General features: G+C 43.6%; 1 protein-coding gene across 3 annotated transcripts in view; it reads left to right on the plus strand.

Moving 5' to 3' along the window:
- Positions 1-19,058, plus strand: part of PPP6R2 (protein phosphatase 6 regulatory subunit 2) — a 59,964-nt gene that overhangs the window by 1,561 nt on the left and 39,345 nt on the right. For all 3 annotated transcript variants that reach the window (XM_081128199.1, XM_081128200.1, XM_081128201.1), the window contains exon 2: positions 18,495-18,621. The gene's annotated coding sequence lies outside the window, so the exon portion shown is untranslated. The remainder of the gene's footprint in view (positions 1-18,494; positions 18,622-19,058) is intronic.

Genomic DNA, 19,058 nt, shown 5'->3' on the forward strand with positions numbered 1-19,058 from the left:
TGTGCGGCTGTGACCCGTTTCATTTAGTCCTCAAGACCCCTGGGGCATAGGAACCTTACCCCTCTGAAGAAACTGAGCGGTACAGCAAGTAGGACTTGTGCCCTGGCAGGCTGGCTAAAGCCTTCCCTCTCCCCCCCTTATTTTGGTTAAGGAAGAGGTTAACTTTAAAAATACTGTTTTAAATTTTTAAATGATGATAGGTGATTATATACCAAGCACTTTTGTGTGTGCCTGTGCGTGTGTGTTCTTGTTTAGAAAAACAAGCCCAGGTGCTTTTTATTTTATTTTTTTGTTAATCCTCACCCGAGGATGTTTTCTCTATTGATTTTTAGAGAGTGGAAGGGATGTGAGAAAGAGACATGGATTGGTTGCCTCCCACATGCATCCCAACCAGGGCCAGGGATCGAATCTGCAACTCAGGTACGCGTCCTTGACCAAGAATTATACAGACCAGTGCTCTAACCACTGAACCACCTGCCAGGGCAAGCCCAGGTACTTTTTAAAGTGTATTACCTATACCATCTTATTTAATTCTTCTTCTTTTTCTTTTTTTTTCAAATAAAGTGCTTTACCTTTTATTATTCTTGTATCCTTGTGAGATATAACATTTTGACATAAAGTGAGTATGTGACTTGCACAGAATTTACTGTACACCAAAGTGAAAACCAGGGCTAAATTCTACATTTTTGACCTGGGAACTGTTTAATCCTGAAAACAACCTAATGATGTAGTTACTCTTAATATTCCTGTTAATACTCATGAGAACACCGAGGCACAAAACAATTAGGTGACATACCCAAGGACACAGCAAGCAAACGAGTGGGTTGTGCCCATGGTGGTCTGAGTGCAGAATGCAATTCAAAGGATCCAGAGACAGTCACATTCTCACCCTGCCCCCAGCCATCTGGGAATTCGTGTCATGTCCATGTAGAGCAGCCAGCCCTCTTCTTTTTAGCATCAAATAGGCAATTGTACAATCTTATAGTTCTCTAAAAAATTCCACCATTTAAAAATTATTGAAAATTTTACATCCATTGTAATGTACAGATCTTAAATATATAAAGTTGATGAATTTTAACAAATGTATACACCATTGTGTCCATCACTCATGCAAAGATCTAGAACATTTCTGTCACTTCTAAAAGTTTGTGTCTCTTTACAGTTATTAGCCCTCAAAATCCCAAGGCAACCATGTTTCTAATTTCTATCATTATAGATTAATTTTGCAGGTTCATGAACTTCATGTAAATGGAGTCATAAAGCATGTGGTCTTTTATTTCTGTCTTCTTTTGCTCAGTGTAATGATTTTGTGATTTATTGATTTTGATGCCTGTATCTGTAGTTTGTCTCTTTATTTGAGTAATATTCATTTTTATGAAGGTATCATCATTTGTTTATCTCTTTTCCTATTGGTGGTCATTTGGGTTGCTTTTATTTTTTGACTATTATGACTAAAGTCATTGAAGATTCTTATTCATGGCTTTTGTTGACATATATTATTTTGGGGGGAGTGGGATTGATGGGTCATAGTACTGAGTTGTGTTTAACTTTTTTGGAAACTGCCAAACAGTTTTCCAAACTGGTACCAAACGGGAATTGAACCCCTGACCCTTCTGTGCTCTGGCTGGTGCTCTAACACCTGAACCACACCAGCCAGGGCCCTACTTGTTTCTTAATGGTGTCTTGTGATGAACAGAAAATTTTAGTTTGGATGAAGTAAAAATATGTCAATATTTTTCTTTTTTTTTTTACTCCCGTCAGTAATACATGAGAGTCCCAGTTTCTCCACATCCATGTCAGCACTTGGTATTGCCAGTCTTTAATGTTAGCCATTCAGGTGGTAGTGGTATCTCACTGTGGTTTTAATTTGTATTTCTCTGATGAATAACAATGGCAAGCAGCTTAACATGTGCTTATTGGCTACCTGTATATCTCTTGTGAAGTTTCAGGCCTTTTGCCCACTTTTTACTAGATCGTTTGTCTTTTATTTATTTTTAGGAGTTTAAAAAAATAAATTCTGGCCCTGGCCTCTGTGGCTTAGTTGGCTGGGCATTGTCCCGTGCACCAAAAGCTTGCTGGTTCGATTCCTGGTGAGGGCACATGCCTGGCTTTGGGGCTCTATCCCTGGTGGGGGTTATGCAGGAGGCAGCAGATCAGTGTTTCATTCTCGCATTGATGTTTCTTTCTCTCTTCCTCTCCCTCTCCTCTCTCTCTAAAAATCAATAAAAATATCTTTAAAAAATATGTTCTGGTTATGAGTCCTTTATGATGTGTGTATGGACATACAATATAGTGAGGGAGCGGGAGGAGGAGAGGAAGTGAGGAGTGAATATTTTTTCCTATTTATGGTTTGCCTATTTGTTTCTTTTTTTTTTTCCTTTTTTTTTTTTATCCTCGTATGAGGATATTTTTTCCATTGCTTTTCAGAGAGAGTGGAAGGGAGGGAGGGGGAGAAAGAGAGAAATATCAGTGTGAGAGAGAGACATGGACTGGTTGCCTCCCACACATTCCCCTGACTGGGGGTGGAGAATGAACCCGCAGCCCAGGTATGTGCCCTTGACTGGGAATCGAACCCCTGACCCTTCTGTGCTCTGGATGGTGCTCTAACAACTTAGCCACACCAGCCAGCACCCTATTTGTTTCTTAATGGTGTCTTGTGATGAACAGAAAATTTTAGTTCGGATGAATTAAAACTATGTCAATATTTTTCTTTTTTTTGGTGGAAACTTTATAGCGGTGACATTTGTATTTAGGTTTATGATTCATCTTTTTCTTTTTAACAGCTTTGTTGAAATTTTGGTACATGTGTACACATGTAAAGTCATCACAGTCAAAATAGTGTACATATCCATCACCCCCAAATTTCATCATGCCCCTTTGTGATCCCTCACTCCCACCCTTCCCTGCCCCTCCACCTCCAAGCAAATATTGATCTACTTTCTTTTTTTCCCTTTTTTTTTTTTTTCCAATTCTCATCCGAGGATATGTTAATTGATTTTAGAGAAAGGAAGGGAGGGGGAGAGAGAGAGAGAGAAGCATCGATTGTTCGCCTCTCATATGCACCTCAACCGGGGACCGAACCGACCACCTCGGTATGTGCTCTGACCGGGAGTCAAACCCTGGACCTTTTGGTGTATTGGACGACACTTCAACCAACTGAGCCTCACTGGCCAGGGCTGATCTACATTCTGACCGACCCATCTTGCATTATTTTTTGGGTGAGGTGGAATCAGGAAACTTTTTTTTTCCATGTGGGTTATATAATCATTTTAGCATAATTCATTGAAAAGACTGTCTTTTTGCATTAAATTGCATTGGAGCCTCTTGTTATAAATTACTTGAAGGTGTATGTGTAGGCTTATTTCTGGGCTTTCTGTTACGGTCCATTGGTCAATTTTTCTATCCTGTGCCCAACACCACACTGTCTGAATTACTGTCACTTAATGATAAGTCTTGAAATCAGGTAGTGTAACCTTCACTTTTACTTCTCTACAAAATTTTCTGCCAGTTTTAGAATATGCTTTTCAGTTTGTACAAAAAGTTTTGCTGGGAGTTTGTTTGGAATTACATTGAATCTATAGATTAATTTTAGAATTGAATTAACGTTGAATCTTCTGATCTGTGCACATGGTGTCTCTTTCCATTTATTTAAATCTTTAATTTTTCTCAGCAGTTTTTTGTAGTTTTCAGTATGGTGGTACACTTTTACATTCAATCTATTTGTAGATATATGATACTTTTGATGTTATTTAAAATATTTTTATAGTTTTTCAATTATTTGTTAATGTACAAAAACATAATTGGTATGTACTGATCGTGTATCCTGCAACTTTGCTCAATTCCCTTAGTTCTTAAAGTGTTTGTGTATTCCTTTGACTTTCTAGCTACATAATCATTACCTACAAATAAAGACAGTTTTACTTTTCCCAATTGTTATGCCTCTTATTTCTTTTTTTTTGCACCGTTGTACTGGCTAGTGCCTCTAATCCAGTGTTGAATAGGAATGGAGATAGTAGGCCTTCAGTTGTTGAGGAAGTTGTGTTCTAGTCCTATTGTGTGGAATGTTTTTACCATGAAAGGTGTTGGATTTTGTCCGTTGCTTCTTATGCATCTTTTGAGATGATTATTTGTTTTTGTTTTGTTTCTTTAAATATATCTTTATTGATTTCAAAGAGAGGGGGAGAGAGAGAGAGAGTAACATCAATATGAGAGAGTTGTCATTGATCGGCTGCCTTCTGCACGCCCCTGACTGGGGATCGAGCCCCCAACCTGGGCATGTGCCCTGACCAGGAATTGAACCCCAATCTCCTGGATCATAGGTTGATGTTCAACAACTGAGCCACACTCGGCTGGGCAATCATATGGTTTCTGTCCTTTATGCTCTCAATACATGGTGTGTTGAATTTATTGATTTTCAGATGTTAAAGCAACCTTGCATTCTTAGGATAAATCCCCTTGATGTAGTGTATAACCCTTTTTATGTGTGTCTGGACTTGGTTTGCTCATGTTTTGTTGAGGATTTCTGCATCTGTGTTCATAAGAGATATTTGCTTGCATATTTTATTTTCAGGTGATATCATTGATTTTGGTATCAGGGGTAACTGGCCTCTATAATGAGTTGGGAAGTTCTTGTTTTTGCAGATCACATTTCTAGATGGGATCATTGTCCTCAGCCTGAGCTCTTCCTTCAGTATTTCTTATATTGTGGGTGTGCCAGGGACAGATTCCCTCAGCTGTTGTTTGTCCGAAAAGGTCTCTGTTTACCCTTCAGTGCTGAAAGATTTTTTTGCTGGTTATAGAATTCTAGGTTGACAGGTTTTTTTTTCAGCCCTTTAAAGAAGTTACTCCATTATCTTTCAGAGTCTGATGTTTCTGGTGAAAAGTCAGTTGTCATTCTCATTTTCACCTGATGTCTTTGCTGTGTTCTAAGATATTTTATTTGTTTATTTATTTATTATCTATTTATTTTTGGATACTGTGCTTTTTATATTTACTTATTTATTTACTTATTTACTTATTTACTTATTTACTTATTTATTTATTTATTTATTTATTTATTTATCTTTATTGCTGAGAGCATTACAGGTGTCCCATTTTTCCCCCCCAATTGACCCCCTCCACTTTGCTCCCACCCCCTCCCCAGGCCTTTACCCCATTATTGACTGTGTCCATGGGTTATGCACATATGCATATCACTTTGGTTAATCTCTTCCCCCCCTCCACCCCCCTTCCCTCTTTCCTCTGAAATATGATCATCTGTTGCATGCGTCAATGTCTCTGGATATATTTAGTTCATCAGATTCTTTTGTTCATTAGCTCCTTCGTAAAGAAGACCCTTCAACTTTTCCTGTAGTGCTGGTCTGGTGGTGATGAACTCCTTTTGCTTTTTCTTATCTGTGAAGCTCTTTATCTGACCTTCAATTCTAAATGATAGCTTTGCTGGGTAGAACAGTCTTGGTTGTCTTTCCATGTTTTTCATCACTTTGAATATTTCTTGCCACTCCCTTCTAGCCTGCAAGGTTTCTGTTGAGAAATCAGCTGACAGTTGTATGGGTGCTCCCTTGTAGGTAACTAATTGCTTTTCTCTTGCTGCTTTTAAGATTCTCTCTTTGTCTTTAACCTTTGGCATTTTAATTATGATGTGCCTTGCTGTGGACCTGTTTGGATTCCTCTTGTTTGGGACCTTCTGTGCTTCCTGGACTTGTAAGTCTATTTCTTTCCTCAGGTAGGGGAAGTTTTCCGTAATTATTTTTTCAAATAAGTTTTCAATTTCTTGCTCTCTTTCTTCCCCTTCTGGCACCCCAATAATATGAATATTGGGCCTCTTGAAGTTGTCCCAGAGACTGCTTATACTATCTTCATATTTCTGGATTCTTTTTTCATTTTTAAATATATCTTTATTGATTTCAGAGAGGGGAAAGGAGAGGGAGGGAGGGATAGAAACATCAATGATGAGAGAGTCATTGATCGGCTGCCTCTGGCACGCCCCTGACTAAGGATCGAGCCTGCAACCTGGGCATGTGCCCTGACCGGGAATCGAACCCCAATCGCCTGGATCCTAGGTCAATGCTCAATCGCTGAGCCACGCCTGGCTGGGCTGGATTTTTTTCTTTTTTCTCTTCTGGTTGGGTGTTTTTGTTTCCTCATGTTCCAAATTGCTGATTTGATTCTCAGTGTCCTCTACTCTGCTCTTGATTCCCTGTAAATTATTCTTCACTTCAGTTCTTGTAGCCTTCATTTCAAATTGGTACTTTATTATGTTATCAATTTTCTCAGTTATTTCTCTAATAATATGCTTAAACAACTTTATAAATAAAGTTCTGAATTCTGTATCTGTTAGCTTGCTTGGATCTATTTCATTTTGTTCCTCTTCTAGAGATTTCTCCTGTTCTTTCCTTTGTGGCATGTTTCTTTGCCTCCACATTTTTGCTGCTTCCAGGTGTTTGTTTCTAAGTATTAGGTAGAGCTGCTTTGTCTCCTGGAATTTGTAGAGTGGCTTTGTGTAGTCAGTGTCCTGTAGGGTCCAGTGGCTCAGCCTCTCCAGTCACCTGAGCTGGGTCTTCTAGGTGCTCCCCTGTGTGGGCTGTGTGCACTGTCCTGTTGTAGTTGAGCCTTGGTTGCTGTTGGCGTCACTGGGAGGAATTGACCCCCGGCCAGTCAGCTGTGAGGACCAGCTGCAACTACAGCCAAAGAGCTGCTGTGCTGGGGACACCCCTGTGGATCAGGATTTACTTCAGTGGGGCTTTGGTGTTCACCAAGTGTGCCCCTTGAGTGTGTCACTTGTGGATGTGGTAGGGTTGTAATCCAGCGTGGTTGAGTCTGACCACCAGGTGCACTGTCTCTGGGATCTCCTGGGAGGTGCAAAGTCAGCCTGTGCCAGTGCCTTGCCCAGGGCCACCCAGCATGAGCTACACTGCAAACCGTAGTTGGCTGCTACTTGTGCTCGGCTTGGAGGTGTCCAGGAGAGGCCAAGCTATGAACCAATGTAGGCTGCCGTTAGTGCCAGGCCTGGGACCACTTATCAAGCCGTATGGGACACGCTGCTGCTTGTTTGAGAGATTTTAGGAAAGTCCTAAGCATGAGGCTTGAGAGGCCACTTGCACAGAAAAGCCCCTGGAAATGGCCTGGATGAGCTTGCAGGTAGGGAGGGGCGGGGCCAAGGGTGTGAGTGAGGTGCTGGTGATTCAAATATGGTGCCTGCCTACTGACTGTGTGCGGGAGGGCTTGCCAAAGGAGCAATGGCCTCTGCCAGCCCTTCTGCCTGGGAGAAAGCTGCCCCTCCACCTCTCGCCCGGATTTCAGAAAGGTTAGTTTCTCCCCAAATGTCCCAGGTTCCTTTCAAGCTGCTGCCCGGCACTGGGGCTCAGAGGGAGCATGTCTGAGTCCCTGCGTGGGCCCTTTAAGAGGAGGGCCCCTCACCCTCCGTGACCCTCAGCCTGGGACTCCCACACCCTCTGTGACCCTCAGCCACAGTCCCCGCTGGTTTTCACAGCCCCAAGTTGTGGGAACTTTTCTTCCTGGCCCTGGAGCCCTGGGCTGGGGCCCTGCTGTGAGGCTGGGACTCCTCCCCTCTCCGGGAAACCTCCTCTGCTGAGATGTCCCTCCCTGGTTTAAACCACAGCACCAGGTGTGGGCCCCCTGCCGCATCTCCCCGATTCAGCCCCCATCCGCCCGTGCCTCCACCTCTCCAGCGGTCTCAATGCTGCTTTAGTTCCCTGGTTGCAGGGCTTCTGCTCAGCCAGATTTCAGGAGGTTCTGAGCGATGGTGGTTCTGTATTTTAGTTGTAATTTTGATGTGGTTGCGGGTGCAGCTGTTACCTACACCGCCATCTTGTTTCTCTCCTTTTTATTTATTTTTATTAAATAAATAAGTACTCTATTTCTATTAAATTTTTTCTCATTCAGTTTGATGGTAATTTTCTGAGTTTGGTGTTTTTATATTTATCCTTCCTGGATTTTCTTCAACCCGTGGCTTTCTGGGTTGACATATTTAATTAACTTAGGAAACCTTTTCGCTCTTGTTTCATTCTCCTTTCCTCTTGGCACTCCAGTAACATCTATTTTAGATTGTTTGATATTATCCCACAGTTGCTGAGCTTGGCTCTATTTTATTTATTTTTTTAAATATATCTTTATTGATTTCAGAGAGAGGAAAGGAGAGGGGGAGAGAGAGAGAGAAACATCAATGATGAGAGAGTCATTGATCAGCTGCCTCCTGCTCGCCCCCAACTGGGGACCGAGCCCGCAACCCGGGCATGTGCCCTGACCGGGAATTGAACCCTGATCGCCTGGATCCTAGGTCGATGCTCAACCGCTGAGCCATGCCCAGCTGGGCTGGCTGTATTTTAAAAATTATTTTCTCTCATTGTTTACATGAGTATATTTTGTAAATCCATTGCTTTTCCTTGTTCACTCTATTCAATCATTTTTATCCAGTGACATTTAATTCCAGGTACTGGAATTCCAGGTATTTTTAATTTTATGATTTCCTTTTGGTTCTTCTTTCAAGTTTGCAAGTCTCTGCTAATTTCCCACCTGTTCATCCCTTCTGCCCTCTTTTCCCAAAATCTTGTAACATATTTATAATTGCTGTTTTGAAGTTCTCATCTGCCAGCTGCAACATATGGTCATTTGTGGGTTCTGCAGATGGTTTTTTCTCTTGATCAGGGGTTACATTTTTCTGCTTTGCATGTCTAGTAACTTTCTGTTGTATAATGGACACTGTGGACAGTACGTTCTAGAGACTGTTTTAGGTTATCTTCCCTTAAAGAGTGTTAAGTTTTGTTAGGGCTAGCTATTAAATTACTGGGAGATCATCTTGATCCTGTAGAAGCTTTTCAAGGGTGGATCTGTTTTGTTTTTGTCCTAAGTTTTAGGGCACAGCCCTTAGTTCAGCATGTTTTTTACTCCTAAGATATGGCCCTTCTGGAGTTTTAATGGAAAACCCTTCTAATTTGGCAGAACGAACACTCCAAATTGTATCTTCCAGTGTTAGACAACTGTTGAAATCTTTGCTTATCTCTTTCACCTCACAATAGCTGCTTTCTGCTTGGTCGGTTGCTATGTCTGTCTCTGTCTCTCTGTCTCTCTCTGAGCTTTATTGCGGTATAAATCACCTATAAAATGGTAAGGTATTTAAAGTACATGATAATTTTACATATGTGTATATACCTTGTGTGACAGGGTTCTTCCCATCTAGTTAATTAGCATATCCATCATCTCCCATATATATATATATGTGTGTGTGTGTGAGAGAGAGAGAGAACATTTAACTTGTGCCCCCTTAGAAAATTTCAATTTTACAACATGGTGCCGTCAGCTACAGTCCCCACGTTTCACATTTGGTCCTCCGACCACATTCATCTCATAGCTGAGTGTTTGCACCGTTTACCAGCTTCTTCTACCCCTTCCCCCCACCCCGGCAGTCACTTCCTACTCTGTTTCTATGAGTTTGACTTTTTTTCGTGTTTGGTTTCTTGGCATCTATCTCATCCCACTGTGTGCAGCTCAGGAGTGAGCCAAGGATTTGGGAGGAATTTTAACGCAGATTTTTGAGGATTTTCCCTTCTTTATTGGATTTCCCCTTCAGTTTTCATCTTTTCTGTAGCCCTGATCTCTGACCTCTGAACTCTTTTTTCCTCCAGTAGTATGACTCTGTAAGCACTATCTGACCTAAGCACTGCTGTTCAGCTCTCTGAGCATTGGGGGTACCCTCAGTGTTGAGCTCCTATTTCTGTTCTCTTCTTTTTTTAAATTTATTTTATTTATTTTTAAATATGTCTTTATTGATTTCAGAGGAAGGGGGGGAGAGAGAGAAACATCAGTGATGAGAGTCATTGATTGGCTGCCTTTTGTGTGCCCCCCACTGGGGATCAAGCCCGAAACCTCGGCATGTGCTCTGACCGAGAATCTAACTGTGATCTCCTGGATCCTAGGTCAATGCTTAACCACTGAGCCACAAGGGCTGGGCCCCTTCTTTTTTTTAAAAAAAAATATATCTTTATTGATTTCAGAGAGAGGAATGGAGAGGGAGAGAGAGAGAAACATCAATGATGAGAGAGTTGGCATTGATCAGCTGCCTCCTGCACGCCCCCAACTGGGGATTGAGCCTGTAACCTGGGCATGTGCCCTGACCGGGAGTCAAACCGGATCTCCTGGATCCCAAGTTGATGCTCAAGTGCTGAGCCACGCCCAGCCAGGCTGCTGTTCTCTTCTTCCCGCGATTCTGTTTCCTCCAATTTCTGCATGCCTTCAGTTGGTCTCCAGCACCTTCAAATAGCTGTTTTAATGTTTTGTCTAGAGTTTGTAATTATTATCATCAAGCTGCTTCACCACTTCTGGAACCAGAACTCTCAGGCTGGACTTTTAAGCCCTGCATTATATGTGCCAAAGGGAGGGAAGAGAGACCAGGACTAGATGTTGGGGCACTCTTGCTTGTAGAGTAAGTGGAAGCTGACAAGGGGTAGCTACAGGAGTGAGGAAATTAGGAGGGTGTGGTGCCAAGGAGCCTACAAGAGGCTGCTCCTTCCACGTCAGACCACGAGGTGTTGAATGAGGTGTTGAATGAATGGAGGGGTAGTCCTTGGTCGTCACTGGCTTCCTAGACAGAAACAGTCTGGTGGTACAATGGGTAGCGAGGCCTGATAGGAGGAGAGGGTTGGGGGCAGAAAGAGCAGACAGTTCCTTGAGGAAGCTTTGCTGTGAACAGGGATTGGAGAAATGTCTGGGGCAGGGTGTTTGCCGGTGCACATGTTGTGCAGGCATGTGCACACAGACCAGAAGGCACTGGAGATTCCAGAGGGAGATGCACAGAGGAGCAGCTTTGGGAAAGTGTGAGGGGTGGGGACTAGAAAATGGGGGAGGGCTGGCCTTTGGGAGCAAGGACCCATTTCCATCATAGCAGGAGGAAGGCAGGGAATGGGAGAGGTCCCAGGTGAGACCTTTTGCTTTTTCTGTGAATTCAGGGCATATGGGTGCTGGAGGGTGGAGGAAAGAATAGAAGGAATAAAAAGTATTAGTTATCTGTTGCATCCGACCATCCCAGTAATGTGTGGATTAAAACAAACATCTTTGTTTCTGGTCAGGAGTCTGTGGGTTCAGCCCAGTTTGGGTTGAGTTCAGCCGGATGGCTCCTCTCCACTTCTGTATATAACTGGGGCCTTGGCTCAATGTTCAGGCCTCTCTGCAGGGTCCCATCACCCTAGGGAGGCCTAATGGGTCCTTACACACTGGTCACAGGATTCCAAGAGGCTGAGGGTAGAAGCTGTAAAGCCTCTTGAAGCTGAGGCTCCGAGCTGCACCTGTTCCTCACCCCATCGTGCCACCTTCTGCAGCAGGTTACAGGAGTCACGGGATGGCAGGTAGACTTCACTTCTTGATAGAAGGAGCTACACAGAATTTGTGCTCATCTGAAATTTGTCACAGTTGTCTTAAGAGAGGGAAACTAGCTCCCACTTGAGATTTGTGGCCATGAATTTAAAATGAGTGAAACTTGCCTGGCGGCCATGGCTTGGTGGTTGAGCATTGACCTATGATCCAGGAGATCAAGGTTCAATTCTGGTTGGGGCACTTGCTGGGGTTGTGGGCTTGATCCCCAGTAGGGGGCGTGCAGGAGGCAGCTGATCAGTGATTCTCTCTCATCATTGATGTTTCTATCTCTCCCTCTCCCTTCCTCTCTCTCTGAAATCAATAAAAAAAAACACATAAAAATAAATAAAAATGTAAAAAAATAAAATGAATGAAACTCAGGCCAGGGAGGTCTTCTCTGACCAACAGCCTCTTGCTCCTGAATGATAACAGTTGTTTATACTTACTGGACGCTTACTGTTTGCCAGGCATGTGTTGGGCATTTTATATAGATTATCTTGTTTCATTTTCGCATTGACCCTTTGAGGTATATACTAACATCATCTATGTTTTACAGTTGGGGAGACTGAGATGCCGAGAGTTTAAGAAACTTAGGTCAGTAAGTGGTGGGGCTGAGCTTCTGGCTAGGCAGTTGCATCTGAAGTTGAGGTTCAGCCACCAGGCACACCACCTTTGTGGAAGACACGTCTTCCACTCCATGAACACTGTGAGAGCTAATTACACCAGGCACTCCCGGGGCAGGCCTGGCTCCAAGCACTGGACTTGCCCCAGCCAGCCCTTATACCCACTCTAGGAGGTCATTTTTTCTATCCCAGTCTACAGGGATGCCCCAAGGCACAGGAAACTGGGTGGTTCTGTCCTCAAGGCTGGAAGATAGGATGCTCTGGGCCTGTGCCTGCCTGGCCATCTCCCTCACAGTAGGCCCTGCCAGAGTCCTTTGGGACCTGTCTTCTCTGCTAGAGCTCAGGCTCTTTGGGGTGGAGTTCTCTTTGTCTCATTCTCTCTCTTTGTGCCTGGTCCCCTCTGTCTGGGCTGCTGTTGGCAGTCAAACCTTTGGAGCTCCTTGTCAGGAATTTGACTGCCACCTGTCAGCCTGCTGATGTTTCACTTTCTCATTTAGGTATAATTCACATACCCTGAAATCCACCGTCTTAAAGTGTACAATTCAGTGACTTTTAGTATATTTACAAGTTTGTGCAGCCATCACGACTAACTCCAGAGCGTTTTGTCACCCCATAAAGAAACCATTGCTCCATTTTAAAGACCTGCACCTCTCTCTCCCCAGGATCTCATTTCCCCTTGAGACTATGAGACCTAGCTCTGTCCCTTTCTTGGCTCTGCCCATGGCCCTCCCTGGACCATGCAGCCCTGGGTAGTACCTTCATGTTATCTCTCTCCACCTTCATCACTCCTTCTTCACCTGTTTGGATACCTTTTCTCTTCATCGACTGGGCCAGAATCTGGTGTCATGTGGAGACGGAGAATGTGGACTTTTCTGTTAGCCAGCTGGGTTCAAGTTCTGGAACTGACATTTATTAACCTTGTGGCCTGGGCCTGTTCCGGGACTTTGCCCTGTGAACTGGGGCTGTGGTGAGCTGCCTGCACATTGAGCTGATTGGGCAGTGCACGGATGTAGTAGAGCTCTGGAGGCAGTTGACTGTGTCTGCTAAACCGAGAGGTGTTTGTCTTGTGGCCTAGCAGTTCCATGTCCAAGATAATAGAAGCTGGGAAATACTCACTGCACAAGAGGGTGCGTGTCCAGAATGTCCAGGCACCTTGTTTGTGGTAGTGATAAATCAGGAACAGCCTGGGAATGCTTCAATAGGGATCTGACAAAAACTCCTTTTTATATAGAGGAATAGTGCCTACAATATTCAAAGTGAAAGAATTAGAACTACCTGTAGCAGTATAGATACTTTTCTGAAATACAAAGTTGGTCTTAAAACAATTGGAGAGCCCCGCCCGCATGATCCAGGAGATCCCAGTTTGATACCCAGTCAGGGCACATGCCTAGGTTGTGGGCTGGATCCCCAGTGGGGGGGGCGTGTTGGAGGCAGCCGATCAATAACTCTCTCATCATTGATGTTTCTATCTCTCTCTCCTTCTCCCTTCCTCTCTCTGAAATCAATAAATATATATTTTTAAAAAACCAAAACCAATTGGAGAGCCCTGGCTGGTTTGACTCAGTGGTTAGGGTGTCAGCCCGCGGACTGAAGGGTCCCAGGTTCGATTTTGATCAAGGGCATGTACCTCGGTTGCAAGCTTGATCCCTGGCCCTGGTCAGGGTGCATGCTGGAAGAAACCAATTGATGTGCTTCTCTCACATCAGTGTTTCTCTCTCTCTCTTTCTCTCCCTCCCTCCCTTCCACTTTCTCTGAAAAGCAATGGAAAAATATCCTTAGGTGAGGATTTAAAAAAACCCACAAACAATTGGAGAGCACATGTGTATGTTATAAAGTATTTCAGTATATTCTTAAAATAGTGCATTACTCATAGACACATGAACAGTGAAAGAATGCAGTTATGATGCTGCAAGTTAACGATTATCTTTCAGGAGGAAGGGAGTGGAACGGGTTGTGGGTTCCTCGATGTATTAGAAAGTGTGGTTTTTTTAAGTAGCAGGCATATGTGAACAGTTCTTAACATTTATTAAATCTCAGTATATGGGTATTTGTCATGCTCTTCTGTGGACCTTTTTATATTTTGAAATATTTTCATAATTTAAAATAAATAAGAATACTTAAAATCAGATGGTTATAATGTGATACTGTAAAAGAGGTGTAAACAGACTCCCATGTGAATTCTGAGGAAGGGCTCGGGAAAGCTTGATGTGAGGTGCTGGGTATGAACTTTGGATTGAAGAGCAGGCAGGACTTTGCCAAGTAGGGAGGGAGGGCGGGAGGAGGTGGGGCCCTGTGCAGAGTGTTGGTTGTGAGAGACCCTCCGCCTGTTTAGGAAGTGGTGAGTATTGGTTAGGGAGTGGGGGGGGGGGGCGGGTGGAGGAAGCAGAACCCCAGCTGTGGTTCCACCTAAGGTACCCTCCGGTAGAGGCTAACAGGAAAAGTACAGTGTGTGCTTTGTTCTCTTTTCCTCTTCTGCCTTTTTTTGGATTGAGTATTTTTATGATTCTATTTGGGTCTTTGTGTGTCTTTCATGTCTCCATTTAACATGTCTAGTTTTTCCTCTGGGTTTTTGAAGACTGGGACTGCAGTTGTAACAGTGTGCAAATGTCTGTCTGCTGACTGTATCACCTGTCATTTCAGGTTGGTTCTAATTGATTTTTCTCCTCATTACAGTTTGTGTTTTCTTGCTTCCTTGCATGCCTGGTAATTTCTGATTGGATGCCAAGACACTGAATTTTTCTTATTGGATGCTGGATATTTTTGTATTTCTATAAATATTCTTGACCTTTTTTCTGGGATGTGGTTAAGTTACTTAGAAACAGTTTGATTCTGGTGGGTCTTTCTTTTAAGTTTTGTTGGTGGGGCCAGAGGAATGTTTAGACTAGGGCTGATTTTGCCCCAGCCTGAGGCAAAAGTCTCCTGAGTACTTTGTCCAGTGCCCTGAGAATTAGGAAGTTTTCCACTGTGACTGGGAGGAGGAGTGACTGTCCCCGGTTCCCTGTGAACTCGAGGGTTGCTCCTGTTAACCCTTTAGAGTGCTGCTTTGCCTGGCGTGGATGTCTGCCTGCACATCTCTGTGCCACTCTGTCCCCTCCAGGGGTCTGTCTGTGCATGCCAGTGCCTTGGCCTCAGGAGTTGCTGGACTCCACCTGGCTCCTCTGCTGTGGCCCAGAACTATGTGCTTTCCAGACAGAAAGCTGGGCCGTGAAAGGGCTCCTCTCATTTCCCTTCTGTTGGGGACCACTGTTCTTCATTGCCTGGTGGCCGTTGTCTTGAAAACCTTTCCACATATTTTACCCTTTAATTTTTTTTTAGTTGTTCCAGGTGGGAAGGTAAATCTCCCTGTAGCAAAAGCATCAAGAACAGAGGCTTTAGAATGAAGGTACAAGGTGGCCTTTAAAATAGCCATGGGACCTAGGAGAATGTTGACCCCCTTTCTGGTTGGGATGCCTGGGAAAGAGGGCAGAGGTGGCCTTTTCTTGGGTGGTAATCAAGGGAATTCATGGGTTTAAGGAAGGAGATGGGGGAGGGGAGGGCTTGGGAGAAGGGTTCCATAGGAAAACCCAGGGCTATAGAATGAGATCCTGAGGGCATGGTAAGAAGACAGACCCACCATTAGTGATGATAGAGTCTGGGCTGGAGGACACAGGTGACAGAAGGCTTGTGCTCTGCAGTGGGAGGGTGTGGGAGAGCGTGATGACCCTCAGGATATGTGCCTGTTATGGAGAAGGTGCACACGTTCCCTGGCTGTATGTCCCTCCTGGTGTCCCAGCTGTTTGGAGCTACAGGTGCCCATTCTTCCAGCTCCTGTTACGTAGAATCTACCAAGAAGATGTATGTGTAGCCCTGGCTGGTGTGCTCAGTGGTGAGAGTCTTGGCCCACACACGAAGGGTCACAAGCGGGTTCGAGTCCCAGTCAAGGGCACATACCTGGGTTGCAGGTTTAATCCCTGGCCCCAGTTGGGGTGTGTGTGGGGGGCAACCAATCAATGTGTCTCTTTCACATCGATGTTTCTCTCTCCCCCCTTTCTCTCCCCCTTCCACTCTCTCTAAAATTCAATGGAAAAAATATCCTTAGGTGAGGATTAACCAAAAAAGATGTATGTGTAAAAGCATTGGTTCCAAGGTAGACAAAACAGGCCTAAGGTCAGCCTTATAGAAATACTTCATTATTTTGAAAGTCAATGTTGTTGAATTATGTAGCTTAATAATTTGAATTATGAAATGTTAGATGTAAGAAGATTTATCTGTTTCAGAAGATGATAGTGTGGACTTATTCCTGGCTTACTAGCACAGCTTTGACTGTCTTTTTTAGTTTAATTTTTTTTTTTTAATATATCTTTATTGATTTCAGAGAGAGGAAAGGAGAGGGAGAGAGAAAGATAGAAACATTAGTGATGAGAGAATCATTGATCGACTGCAGCCCGCAACCCGGGCATGTGCCCTGACTGGGAATCGAACCCTGATCGGCTGGATCCTAGGTCGACGCTCAAACACTGAGCCACGCCCAGCCGGGCTTTCGTTTGATTTTTATATGACATTTAAAAACACACAGATACACACCTGAAACCTAATAATTTTGTTAACCAATGTCACCCCAATAAATTCAATAAAATTGAAACAAAACAAAAGCAGAAAACACAAATGTAGAGAACACGCAGTGAACCTGTGTACTCATGGCCCACGTCAGCAGTGATCAACATTTCGCCAGCTCTTTTTTCATCTGTCCCTTTTTCTCTTACATTTCCTTTTTTTTTTGTTAATCCTCACTTGAGGATGTTTTTTCCCATTGATTTTTAGAGAGTTCCGGGTGCGGGGGACACCAATGTGAGAGAGACACACCGATTGGTTGCTTTCCGAGTGCACCCTGACCTGGGCAGGAGTGGGGGGGGGTGTCGAACCTGCAACCCAGGTATGTGTCCCTGACCAGGAATCAAACCTTCGATCCTTCTGCGGGCAGGCTGGCATTCTAACCACTGAGCCACACCAGCCAGGGTAGTTCCTGATTTTTTGCAGAATATTTTAAAAGCAAATCCGAGAAATAATATCAATTCACCCTGAGTACTTCACTTTTTCTAGTAAGGGAACTTTTTATTTTTAAAAACATAGCTACATGTCATTATTACAACTAAGGGAATTGATGGTAGTTCCTTAATATCTAATGCCAGTCTGTACTCAGATTTCCCTAATAGCTTCAAAAATATCTGTTTCCACTTGATTTGTTCTAATTGGATCCAAAAAAGGTCTAAATATTACTTTGATAATTGTCTTATAGTCTAGATTAGTACCCCTCTCTGTTGATAAAATCTGGTTTTCAAAAGGTAAAATCGTGACTTTATTTTTTAATATATATCTTTATTGATTTCAGAGAGAGGAAGGGAGAGGGGGAGAGAGAGATAGAAACATCAGTGATGAGAGAGTCATTGATCGGCTGCCTAGCCCGCAACCCGGGCATGTGCCCTGACCAGGAATCGAACCCCGATCGCCTGGATCCTAGGTCTATGCTCAACTGCTGAGCCACGCCCGGCCGGGCTAAAATCATGACTTTAAAGCAAATACAAAGTGAGTAGCCTCAGGCTCCATGTGTCCATGCTTTTGCTGTAGACTTGGAGTCAGTCATTTCACCAGGCAGTGGTGGTCACCTGACTTGGAAATGGTATTTAGAGTCACTGTTGGAGCACTCTTAGGTGCTTTTCTTTTAGACACTGTAATGGATTATCAGTCACCTTGTGACCAGGAATATGCTTTTTTTTTTTTTGAGACAGAGAGAGAGGAAGGGAGAGAGAGAGAAACAGATTTGTCCTTCCACTTATTTTATGCATTCATTGGTTAATTCTTGTATGTGTCCTGATTGGGGATTGAACCTTCCACCTTGGTGTATTGGGATGATGGTCTGACCATCTGAGTACCCAGCCAGGGCAGGAACATGCATTTCTTTTCTTTTTTAATCCTCACCTGAGGATATTTTTTTCCATTGCTTTTCAGAGAGAGTGGAAGGGAGAGAGAGAGAAAAAAACATTGATGTGAGAGAGACACGTCAATTGGTTGCCTTCTGCAAGTGCCCCAGCTGGGGCCTGGGATCCAGCCTGCAACCGAGGTATGTGCCCTTGACCAGAATCGAACTGGAGATCCTTCAGTCCGCAGCCCACACTCTAACAACACTGCCAAACTGGCTAGGGCAGGAACATGCATTTCTTGAGGTGATAGTGTAAAGTTATGAAACGGGACAACTCCATAAAGATCCTTCCCACATCCTTGAAGTCTGTGTGTGACATTCCAACCACTGGGCTTGTTAACCAGACACGGGGTTGCGCGTATGGCATCAGTACCAAGCTCTCTAAAACAAACGATACAAGGGAGGCATTAGTCCCTTCATCGTGAAATGTCCTGATGAGTGAATGCTAAGTAAAAATGCTGATATTTGCTTGCCTTTTCCTTACCACTTTGGTAATTTATTTTATAAAAGCAGAACTTAAAATACGTTTTTTCCTTTTTATTTTTCAGGTGAAGTGATTATAAATCTTCTACTGAATGAAAGAAATTTTCTTAAAGTTGCATATACTCCAAGAAAAAACCCCAAATGTTTTTATATTTTGCTTGAATACAAAATTTAAACAAGTTTCCAGAGAAGGTAAGATGGTTTTCCTCTTGTATTCTGCTTCACTGTGATTTGTGCAAATATACTGTATGCGTATGGATGACAGCAGAGTTTAGTTTTGAAGGATGTGAGGTCTGTGGTCTTTCGGTTGTATATTGACCCTCCTGAGTCTGGTTTTGAGAAGCTGTGTTGTGGAAAAGTTACTTGTTCTCTCCAGATAAAATGGGGGCAGCCATGCATGTGTAGTGAGGTGCACGTGAGCTAGAGCCTTTACACTGTCATGGGTGCCACCCGGAACACACTGCCCACCTCGGGGATGGAGGAGGGAGGGAGGGACATGTGTGCAGCAGGGTTGGAGCTCCTGAAAGCTCTTGCATTGCACCCCAGTTAGGTGCCCTGAAGCCACAGATATTGAATAGTCAGATGCAGTGTGTATCGTAATTATGAAATATTTGAAGAAATACATATAG

This window comes from Miniopterus schreibersii (assembly GCF_964146895.1).
Source record: "Miniopterus schreibersii genome assembly, chromosome: 2".
Lineage (NCBI taxonomy): Eukaryota > Metazoa > Chordata > Mammalia > Chiroptera > Miniopteridae > Miniopterus > Miniopterus schreibersii.